General features: G+C 34.6%; 1 protein-coding gene across 1 annotated transcript in view; it reads left to right on the top strand.

The window, feature by feature from the left end:
• The window catches only part of sr (zinc finger domain-containing protein striped), a 44,413-nt gene extending 32,820 nt beyond the window's left edge, over window positions 1-11,593 (top strand). Inside the window, exon 4 of the transcript XR_016142399.1 lies at window positions 11,456-11,593. The gene's annotated coding sequence lies outside the window, so the exon portion shown is untranslated. The remainder of the gene's footprint in view (window positions 1-11,455) is intronic.
• The last annotated feature ends 635 nt before the right edge of the window (window positions 11,594-12,228 follow it).

Genomic DNA, 12,228 nt, shown 5'->3' with positions numbered 1-12,228 from the left:
AAAGGGCTCATTTGATTGGAAATTGAAAGGGCTAGTGCCTTTTTTAATAGTTGGGGAAGTGATTGGAGAAAGACTAACGCCCTCTAACGCCCACCATTTTCCCCGACACGTCCAATCAAAATTTTGAGACAGCCATTTTGTGTAACGTAGTTGAAAGTTCTGGAAATTAGGTCTTAGAGGATGACAACCACCCTCACAGTCCTTAGGGTAAGAGTTGTAATTTATGTCCTGGGGTCATATAATGTGTTTATAGGAAGTGTTGTCGTAGAAACTCGAAAAAGGCTCATTCGATTGGAATTCGGAACGCCTAGTGGCCTTTTTAATAGTCGAAAGTAATTGGAAGGCTTGACATTTTTATAGTAAAGATCGATGTGGATATAATATATTATTTTGTTGTTGTTGTTTTTGTTTAGACCAGGGCACTTTGTATCAAAGGAGTTGTCGTAGGAACTTCGAAAAGGGCTCATTCGATTGAAAATAGAAAGCGCTAATGCCCTTTTTAATAGTCGACAGTGACTGGAGGGAAACTAATCCCCTTCCCCCGCCCACCCTCCCATTTGACTTTATGTTTAAAAACTAAATGTTGCCATAAGATTAAATCAAAATGCACTGTGTTAATGCTAATTGCCAATAAGGCATCTCAGTAGTATCCCAAGAACGACTGAGGGTATTATGTTCAAATTTTTGGGACTGCTTCTGCTCTTAAAATTTAACCAAATCAAAATAGCGTAAGTGTATCCAAGCTATCAAAGAAAGTAAACAGATTTTTTTGCGAATGATATCAAGTTTTCCATTTCAGGTCAACTAGAGGAGGTATGAAACTAAATTAAACACTACTATTTGTGTCCAGACGTTTAAGAGGGTGTATGTTGTTAAAAATTGCTCAAAATTTTACTCCAGCATACAAATAACAGGCCAAACTATAAATTCTTAAAGAAAAACCGGAAAGATTCAAAATATTATTTTCTTTTTCCCCTGAAAAGATTTTGTCAATATAAAATGAACAGAAATTAACTAAAAAAAACTTTTTCGATAAAATAAGTGTTTCAAAAAAAAGTATAGAATTCCATTAAACCAAAAATGAACAAAAATAAAATCAAATAATCTACCAAATTTGAAACTACCACAAATCAGCATCGATAGATAAATGAAACCCAAAACGAGCAGAAATTACAATAAACAACCGAGTCAAACTCAAAACGAGCAGAAATTAGCACAAGTTGGGCTCAAAACCCCTATGCCTTCCCAAGGCCAGAACATAATTGGAACTTTACTGAAAAAAATACAAATGAATTTGCACTGTCAGTTTAATATACATTTACTGATATTTACTAATCAAAATCTTAATATTGTTTGATTTATTAAAGTTAGAAAAGTAAAAACATTTATATTTGTTTCAGTAAAGTGCAAATTATGTTCTGGCCTTGGGAAGGCATAGGAGTTTTGAGCCCAACTTATGTTAATTTCTGCTCGTTTTGAGTTTGACTCGGTTATTTATTGTAATTTCTGCTCGTTTTGGGTTTCATTTATTTATCAATGCTGATTTGTGGTAGTTTCACGCTTGATAGATTATTTGATTTGATTTTTGCTCATTTTTTTTTTAATGGAGTTCTTTACTTTTCTTTGAAAAAATTTATTTTGTGGAAAAAGTTGTTTTAATTGATACGTAAATAGAGGGGCTGAGGGTATGACAACCCCATATATAGGATAATTTTTGCTCGTTTTGAGTTTTAATATAGCTCTCTACTTTGATTTGTTTTTAATTCGATGGAGTGTAATTTGATTTGATGAACTTTTCAATTTCACAGACTAATTAACAGAAAGAAAGGAACTGCTTTGACTGTTTTGCTTACAGGATTTACTGCTTTGGCTTGCAGGATTTAAAAGGCTCGATAAGTAATACAGCCCTGTTTTTATATAAAGTTACTAATAGAAAATGTAAGGTTGGATTAGGAGTGCTGCAAAAGAAAGAAATACTCTAGTTTACTCTATAGCTCATAATAATTGCAGGTCTTGGTATAATTAAAATACCTTCTGGAAGTTAGAGAAACAATAAAGCTTAATAATAATAAAATACCAAATCTTGTTTTTCTCTCTGCTAGTGTTTTTTCGCAAGAACTTCCTGGACTTGTTGTGCCAAAATCTTGTTTTAGAAAGTCTAATGAAAAGTGCCAAGAGCAGAACGCTTCCAATTTACAAAAGAATTCATATTTAAAAAATAACATCTTGCATGGAAGTTAACTGCTTTATGGTCTCTGACTGACATTGCATTCTTTTCCCAATTCCAAGATCCAGGGTCGTCAGTTCGATATTACACCGGTCATGATGAGCTTTTAACAAACGTTTTATTTTCAAGCTTCCAGAATCAAACAGTTCGTTGGGATGAACTGTAACTGTAAGTAAGGAGCGATGCGGCTTAATAGTAAAGGAAATTCTAAGAAACAGAGTTTCGATAACCATAGATACATCAAAAGAATGAAATTTTGATGCTTATTCAAAATATATAAAATTCATCAAATTTAATGTTACCAATCGAAAGTCATGAGCCTGAGAAAATTTGCCCAATTAAAGAAAAACACCTCCAAAACATCAAGAGCTCTTAATGAAAATCAAACCATCAGAATCAGAATATCAGAGAACCTTAATGTAGAGGTTTCAAGCTCATTAAATAAAAATGTGGTATTTGGATTTTTTTTTTTTTTGCCAGAAGAATGATCGTGGATGCGTGTTCATTTGCTTATTAGTTGTTGTTTTTTCCCAGGGTGATTATATCGAACCATTTACCGAAGAGGTTAGGTAGAGGGCTCATCTGATCGGAAGTGAAAAGTTGTAGTGCCTTTTTTAAGTGATCAAAAATATTGAAGGACACCTAGACCCCCTCCCACGCCCCTTTTTTTGCCCAAAGTCACCAGATCAAAAATTTTGGGATAGCCATTTTGTTCAGCATAGTCGAAAAATCTAGTAATTATGTCTTTGAGGATGATTTGACCCCCCCCCAGTCCCCGGGGAAGGGCTGAAAGCTATGAACTTCGCCCATTGTTTAGATATAGTAATGGTTATTGGGAAGTATACAGCTATTTTTCGAGGGTGGGGGATTTTTCTGGCAAGGGGGATTTCGTGGGAGGATCTTTCCATTGAGGAATTTTAGAGGGGTAAGGGAATTTTCTGTGAAGAGGTAGCCGGATTTCCCAGTATTATTTAAAAAACGATCAGAAATTAAATAAAAAAACAAGTTTTTTCAACTGAAAGTAAGGAGCAACATTAAAACCCCAAAAGGAACAGAAATTATTACTTATACGAGGGGGTTGCTCCCTCTTCACATACGTAATAATTTCTGTTCGTTACAAGTCTTAATGTTGCTCCTTACTTTCAGTTGAAAAAACTGGTCTTTTTTAACTTAATTAACTATAAGAGGGATGCCGCTAGACTCGGCAATTATCTTTCTTACTCACTATTTTTGGCTTTACTATAGGCAGGATTCACTAAGAGAGCCTAATTCAAGTTCGTTCATCACTTTCTAATTTTTATTAAGGAATTAAAAAATAACTTTGATTAACTATAATTACGTAGGCAAAGTCTTCTTGTTTTATTAAGGAGTTATTTTATTGCAAGGAATCATCAAACAGTTCGTGGTAGCGAACTGTAAGTAAGGAGCACCGCGACTTAATAGTAACCGAGAATCTAAAAACAAAATTTTTCCATCGATAGATACATCAAAAGAATTGACTTATTATGCTAATTCTAGATATATAAGGTTCTTTAAGTTTAGTGTTACCCGTCAAAACCTACAAGCCTTAGAAAATTTTCCTGATTTTCGAAAAAGGGTGAAAGCACCCCCTAAAAGTCGGATGCGTGTTTATTTGTTTAATTTTCTTTTTTTTTCCCCAGGGGTGATCGCATCAAACCAATAGTCCTAGAGTATTGGGAAAGGGCTCATTCGATTGGAAATCACAAATTCTAGTGCCCTTTTTGAGTGACCAAATACTGGAGGGTAACTAACCCCCTTCCACCCCCCTTTTATTCTTCAAAGTCGTCCGATCAAAAAATTTTGAAATAGCAATTTTGATCAGCATAGTTGAAAAGTTCAGTAACTCTGCTTTTGGGGACAACATGACCCCTACAGCCCCTGGGGAAAGGTCTGTAAATCATTAAATTTGCCCATTGTATATGTATAGTCTTTGTTATTGGTAAGTATACAGACATTTTTTGGAGGGATTTTCTGCGGGGGGATTTTCCGCGGGAATAATTAATCGTCAGGAGGGAAATTTCCGGGGGTTAACTTTCCAGGGGAAATTTTACACTAGGGGGGGGGGATTTGACAGGATTACTATAGGAAATTCTTTTTATTTGCCTTACTTTCTCTTTGCCAACTCAACTATGCATTTGAAGATGTTCCGGGGATATTATCCGGGGCAGCGTATTTAGATATCCGGTAAAAAAAAAAAAATTCCACGGAAAAGGAGATTTCTGGAGTGACAGGGAAAACGATTAGAAATTAGTCTTTTTCAAATGAAAGTATGCTAAGGAGAATTTTTCAGGCTGAATCGTGCGCAAAAAATGTACGGGGGAGGATGATTTTCAGCGATGATTGAATTTTCCGGGGGATTTTTACGGGGGATGGATGTATTTTATGCATGAGGAAATTTCCACAGAGCATTTTCCCGCGAGGGGGGGGAATTTTTCATGGTGAGTCAGATTTTCCGGCATTATTTGTAAAAAAACGATCAAAAATTAAATAAAAAAGGAAAGTTTTTTAAATGAAAGTAAGGAGTGGCACTAAAACTGAAAACAGACAGAAATTATTCCGTATATGACGGGGTTGCCCCCTCCTCAATACCTTGCTCTTTACGCTAAAGTTTGATTGTCTGTCCCATTTTTTTAAGAACGGCTCCTTAAACACAACGGCCGTTTAACTAGAATAGAAAGCTTTTTTAAAGTGTTAAAAACTTTAGCCAGAAGAGCAAGGTATTGAGGAAGAGGCAAACCCCTCATATACGGAATAATTGCTGTTCTTCATGTAATTCCTTAGTAAAACGAGAAGCATACTCATTCATTTTCAGTTAACATAGTAGAAAGTGATGAATGTTCTGGAATGATGCATTCTTAATGAAACAGGCCTTCTGCAAAACGGCAGAATGTCGCCACGATCATTAACTGCACCAAAGTGCAGCTTTGCTTACTCTGCTCCGGTCTCCCTAAATTGTCAACCACTATTGATGTTAACACTTACTACCGTCAGATTGTACATGTCATAGTTAATTTCGATCACCTCACTGCCTTTCCGTGAAGATACATAAAAGTTCAAATAGGGATAAAATGCTTTTAATTGACAGTGATAAATTTAATATATATATATATATATATATGACAGTGATACATATATATATATATATATATATATATATATATATATATATATATATATATATATATATATATATATATATATATATATATATATATATATATATATATATATATATATATATATATATATATATATATATATATATATATATATATATATATATGTATATATATATATATATATATATATATATATATATATATATATATATATATATATATATATATATATATATATATATGATAATGGTAATAAGCTTACCTAAGCTATGGATGTCAGGTATTGTGTTATCTTGGAACGATAATTTCAACAGGACCTGTGTCTGTCATTATCAGGTTCAAATTCAAGACTCTTGCCAGAATATTAATTCACTAAATAATATAAAACTGAAATCACTGAACAACACTAATAATAAGTCGAACCTGCACTTATTGTTGTAATATGGCCCAGATTTTGGTAGAGGCATTGATGGCCGCTATCCTAGTAGATCTCAAAAAGGTTGGGACTATAGAAGTAGGGTGGAGTTTTTAGCGAGTTCTTAGCCTATGGGTAATGGGTTCCCAAATTTCACTGATGCGGAACTCTCCATTCTCTTTATTAATGGCTGGTTTGTTTTTAGCAATTTCCAGAGCTTCTCTGATTTTCTGCTTTAAGAGTTGTGGAACAATAGCAATAAGTTGAGCCTGGTCAAAGTCAACGGAGTGAGAAGGGTTTTCAAAAATATGATGGGCCAGTGCAGAAAAAGTATCTTCCTCCTTAAGCTTTGTCTTTTTAAGGCAGGCATCAATGGAATCAGCATGTTCTTTTAATCGGTGATGTAGAGATCTGATGGTACGACCTATATAGGTATCACCACAACTGCAAGGAATCTCATATACTCCTGGTGGATATGAAGTGATCTTATCTTTGCCTTGGCTTAAGAAGAAGGAGAAGGTCATTCCAAAAGGAAAAATCATCTTAAAGCCTTGCTTAGTGTGATTGGAGCTTAAAATGTCAGTAATCCCCTTAATATAAGGTAATGACAAAAAGAGGTTTATCTTCTTCACTGTTAGGGGAGCTCTTGGTTTTTCTGCTAATCTTTCTCCTGGAGATAGCCTTATCATTGAGTTATTGGGGATAGCCATTGCCTATTAGAACATCTTTTATGTGATCATGTTCAGCCTTCAGCTCCAAATCACAGGAACACATTATAAACGCTCTATCAACCAGCGAATTGACTAAATAATTTTTAATTATTGGGTGGTTATAAGAGTCATATCTCAGATATCTATAACTATGAGTTGGCTTTCTGTATACACTCAAGTCAAACCTAGTTTCCTAGGTTTGACTTGATATATATATATATATATATATATATATATATATATATATATATATATATATATATATATATATATATATATATATATATATATATATATATATATATATAGTGTGTGTGTGTGTGTGTATATATATATATATATATATATATATATATATATATATATATATATATATATATATATATATATATATATATATATATATATATATATATATATATATATATATGTGTCATAAATTTTCAAAACGAATCCCTTTTCTCCCTTCTATGTCCCAAATTTCTAAAAATGTATCCCTTTTTTGCTCTTTCATGTCATTATGTCGCGGCACATGGGAATATCTCCCTTAGAAAAATGTTCAGTTAGCAAATGTTTTCAGTCTGCTCATAGATGCTTGAATATCATATTCTACTCTACCCTGATGTTTCACTCTTTGGGAACAACTTAGCGAACTTTTTGGGCATTTATCTCAGAAGCGTAAAAGCATCTGATACGACCCATAGCTGTAACAGAGGTAATATCTTAACAAGCAAGCAAGATATAATTGATCGCATGAACCAATTGATAGGAGTTACTCAGTCCGATGGGCATGGATGTCAACGTGAGTTTAGTAACGACAACATATATTAACCTTACAAATTTTTGCACACAACAGCAAAGCTCTTTATAGCCGAGAACTTCATTCTTATTTATCAACTGTCAGCGGGTATACCCGGCAAATTTCCTGATGAGGGCAGGCTGAGTACAAACGGCTGTAACTGCTTTGGTATTGTGAGATTGTTTGGGGCTTCCCCTCTGTGATAATCTCCGTACTTTCTCCGTATCCCCAGAAGGGAAACGCTGTTTACGTGGCCTCACGGTAGCGTCGGAGGTAGACCTTCAGGGGTTTGCCTTACACGTTATAGACAGGCTTTAAGGAATGGTACCCCTCGAAAAAATTATAGCCTAGTTAATGATACAGAATTGGGTCAACACAACACTAGGTCGTGATTAATAGATAGTTGTCCGGGGTTTGGTTTTGTGGGTTTTCTTATGGCTGAATAACCTCTTCCTAGCCATATTAATTGTCATTGATTGCCTCCCCAGTCTAATATTTCCCTTGTAGACATGAATGTATAATTAGTCTATGGTAATAGGCTTGAGTTTGTTTTTGGAGGACGTTGATTCTTGCTGCTAAAACACCATCACCATCTAAATACCATGCAGTGACAAATATTTACCCTGGCTTGCATAAAGCCACCATCAACCTCTTCCTCTCTGGTTCTAAGCCGAATTAAGAACTTTGTGTAGATTTGAGAAGAAATATTTAGTTCCTGACCTGCACTGGTGGGACTCATTGCCTTTTTTGAGGCCATAGCAATCTCAATAACATAAATAACACTATAAAAATATTTATAGCAATCCAATGGGTATCCTCCATGACATTGCAGGCGAGGCTTCTTCTCTTGATATGACGGTTAATCTTGTAAATCTACTATATTATCTGTCAGTTTCCTAAAGTTCCCTCCTCTTTTACTTCATCCTAGTCCTTCTGATATTTCTGCTACTTCCTTTAAGCTCTCGGGTGTCACCATATCTTCTGATTTGAAGTGGGACACCCATGTAAATAACATCATTGATTAAGCAAAATTGTCACTTTCTCTTCTGAAGCTTCTGACTAAATTCGATTGCCCCCCCCCCATATTAGTTACTAAAGGTGTATATTTCTTTTGTACGTCCTTTGGTCGAGTACGCTTGTCCTGTCTAGAATCCGGGCCTCCCAATTGAAGCAACCAAAAAAATTGGAAATATTCGAAAAAGAGCCCTGAGTATTATTTATAAAGAAGGCAAGGTCCCATTTTCCTACCTCCTTGAAACTTCAAAACTTGATACTTTCGAGTCCAGAAGAACAAATTTATGCCTCCGTTTTGGGAAGTCAGCACAAAAAAAAACGTACTGAAAACCTCTTTCCTAGCCGCCACCCACCCATAAGAAACCGCCACCCCCGTATAGTGTCCCAACCCATTCTCATCCTTTCTCCCATACCACTTTTTTACCTTACGTTATAAAAAAAACTTTATTCCCTTTTTTACAAATAAAATCAACCAAAATCACAACCCTTAAGTTTGCCAAAAAATTAAACTGTTTTGTATATTATTTTTTTTTGATTTTTGAATATTTGGTTATTTTATTTGTTACCGTTTTTATCTTTTTATATTATGACCTATAAAATTTTTTATAATTATGACCTATATTTATGACTTCTGTATTTTTTATTTTCTGACTGATAGCTCTTGTGTTTTCGTTACAGTGGTAACTATGTATTTTTATTGTATTATTTTGTTATTGTATTATTTTTTTTACTAAGAAATGCAAATTCAGCCCACTAGGCTTTGTGATAGTTCTTTTGCAAATAAATATATATTTATCTATCTATATATCTAACATGAAGATTGTGGCATAGAGCGTTATGACACTTAAATAATAATAGGCCTATTCTATTTATATTTTGACTAACGAATTCAGACTTTTTGAACTAGACTTTTGGTGATATAGAGCTTACTTGCTTGGGTATGGAGGATAGGGTATACAGCCAAGGAGTAGGGCTCATGATGAATAAGAGAGCTTCCAAGGTTAGTAAGTTCAGAAAGGGGTTAAAAATAGAATCCGAGTTGCTCACTTCGTGGCCAAAAAGTGTGAAGTGTCAGTCATAGTAGTATATACCCCTTGAGAACCGATGGGCGGAGACAGAAGTTACTCAGATAAAGTTTACATACACAGATAAGGTTACAGGAACAAATAGACAGGGTCCCAGGCTTAAATACTGTATCTGTATCAAAAGACTTTGATGCTTAGGTTGGAACCAATAGTTATCTATGCATCTTAGGTGTAAGAAAGGAAAATAGCAACGGTAATAGACTACTGCAATGCTGTAGCGTGTAGCAGTAATAGGCTGTTGCTAACATCAATTGTATCTGGACATGAAATGGTTCATAATTTAACACGGTACCCACCCGGTGGTGTATGTGATGACATGATCGGCACAAGAGTATGTAGGAGAACCATTATTGATCATGATTTCAACGTTTACGGTACCCTAGTGACGAACAAACTCAAACCACAATTTATTTTTGTCACAACCTTCTTGAGTTGAGATGGATGGAGCAATATCAGGAAAATGGTTTACATGAAGAAGAAGATATCCTTGAAAGCTAAAAACGTAGCTAAGAATATTTGCGTAAACACCTTAATTTTACTAGAAAATAGACAGGGCTCCTACAATAAGTTTCCGAGAGACACATCTTACGAAGATTAGACATAAAAGGAAATAGAGAAGAAACTCAACTGTGAATTAAAAAGGTTTGGAATGGAGGCTGTGGACGAAGTTGCCGACGATCTGAAAGATGGTCTCATCCAGTATAATAGTAAGATATTCCATTGGCATGTTGGGGAATTGAGATGGAACAATCAATCTGGACTTGTCCCAGTTATATGTATGAATATGGTCATAGTTAATGTTAAGAAAAGTGTTAAAGGAAGATAGGCGGAATATTTGGAGAATGGGTTAAACCGATATAAGCTGGTAAGAAATTATATGTAGCATAGTGTAAATAAATTGTTAACAATTTGAAAGGGAAGGAAGGTTTATTTTGCTGGAGGAGTTCAGAGACAGCATTAAAAGTATTGAAGATTGAAAAGGATTTAAAGGGATTGGTCAAAAGTACAAACAAAAGAGAAGCGTGAAGCTCTGAAGGGATTGAGGTGTGAAAAGGATTGTGCATAGATGTGTTGACCTCACGTTGCTTAGTGCGATGCTTATTTGGTCGTGTTGCTTATCATGTTGCTTATCATGTTGCTTATCGTGTTGCTTAAAGCGTACAAAAATCTTTTACTATTAAATAATAAATGAAACCCGAAACGAACAGAAATTGAATAAGCAATCATAGCAAACAATCATACTACAGGTACTAATTTAAATGAATAAGTAAAACTTAAGTTGGATATGCAAATCGAGCTTAAAATGAACAAAAATGACTACAACTACTGTTGCGCCGTTCCCTAACAGTAAAAGTCTAAAACCTACTGCGTCTTTGGGGATTTACTGAACCCTACATGTGGTTTAAACAAGCTTTGACTATAATAACTATAACTATCATTTCAATCTTACAATAATAACCTCATTAAAGTTTTCAATCTTTTTCCTGTCGTTTTCCCCAAGAGAGAATTTCCTTTCAAGAAATTCGTTTCAAGATGAAACAATTATTAAAAGCTTGTCTATTGTAAAGAAATTAATAATTTTACGCTTTTGGAGAGTATCTATTAATAATTACAAATCATAATTGTCTAGATTATCATAATTGTTGAGAGTCGGAGTTGGAGTCGGAGTTCTTACTTCTTTGAAGAAAATGTTAGGAATCGGAGCAATAATTTTTGTTTTCATTATATATAATGAAACTGTCTGGAGTCGGAGTTGCTCGTCGATGGTAAAGTGGACCGACTCTACAGTTCTGCAAATTAGTCTGAAGGATATAAATTACAGCTTAATTTGTACTTATTCATGATAAATGTGGTTTAAACCACATGATAAGTATATGGTTTAAACAAAAATTAGCACTGAATATTTGACCTATAATCATATTAATTACCAAAAGCTCATCAAGTCAAGATTTATTTCACATTTGTCGCGATCTTGTGCCTGCTCTTCAGCAAGCTGGATCCTGCAGCTCTCCCACTTTCTGCTAAAATTTCGAAATCCACCAATGTTATCGCTTTTTTTTTACAGTTGCTCACCAATTCTTCGATTGACTTCAAGGATGTCTGCATCAATCTGGCAAAGGAGCAGCTAGAAGCACTTGGTTAATGATGCGGTCATTGGGTATTCTCAGGACATGGCCAAGCCACCCATCTGTACGCGTAAAATAGTCAAATATCTGTTTTCTCCACAAGTACAATTTGCAAAAGAATATATTCTCAAAAAGAAGACAAATGTTCGGATTGAAAACGATACCCTTTGGTACTAAAATGTTGTTCCATCTGAGCCGTCCATGTAGAAAATATCAGGTCTTATCTTGCCGACATTGTCTTTTATTATCTTGACTCGAGTGGAGACAACGAGTCTTTAGCTTTCAGGCCTACAAAATCTAGCGCTAAGAGGCAAAACACTTGTTGGTCTGCACATGTGCAAGGGTAGGGATAAGTGGGAAACCACCTGGTCCCTTTAAAAACTTTCCTTAAGTTACCATATTTTTGTCCGATTGATATTTCCCTTCCCCAAAAATAAATAAATAAATTTTATGCGTACGTGCCTTGTCTCGTGTAAATGAATATTTGGCTATTTTTAGTCTTAATCAATTTAAATTGTTTTTCAAAAGTGGGTTATCTTGTAAAAAACTTGAGGAATCACGAACAATAGCTTATTTCTTATGTTCAATGCTTTCAATTAAACAGGATGATAAAACTATTGCTTTAGAACAGCCAATTCTTTAAGCCATCCATTCTTTATTTCCATTCAGGAAATACAAGTCTTTCTGATTTTCAGAAAGAGAAAGCAGGTAA

The sequence above is a fragment of the Artemia sp. Qi Xiang Cuo genome, chromosome 1 (assembly GCF_049724085.1).
Source record: "Artemia sp. Qi Xiang Cuo chromosome 1, ASM4972408v1, whole genome shotgun sequence".
In the NCBI taxonomy this organism is placed as follows: Eukaryota; Metazoa; Arthropoda; class Branchiopoda; order Anostraca; family Artemiidae; genus Artemia; species Artemia sp. Qi Xiang Cuo.
Note: the sequence above shows the minus strand (reverse complement) of the source record. Positions and strands in the feature narration are given on the sequence as shown.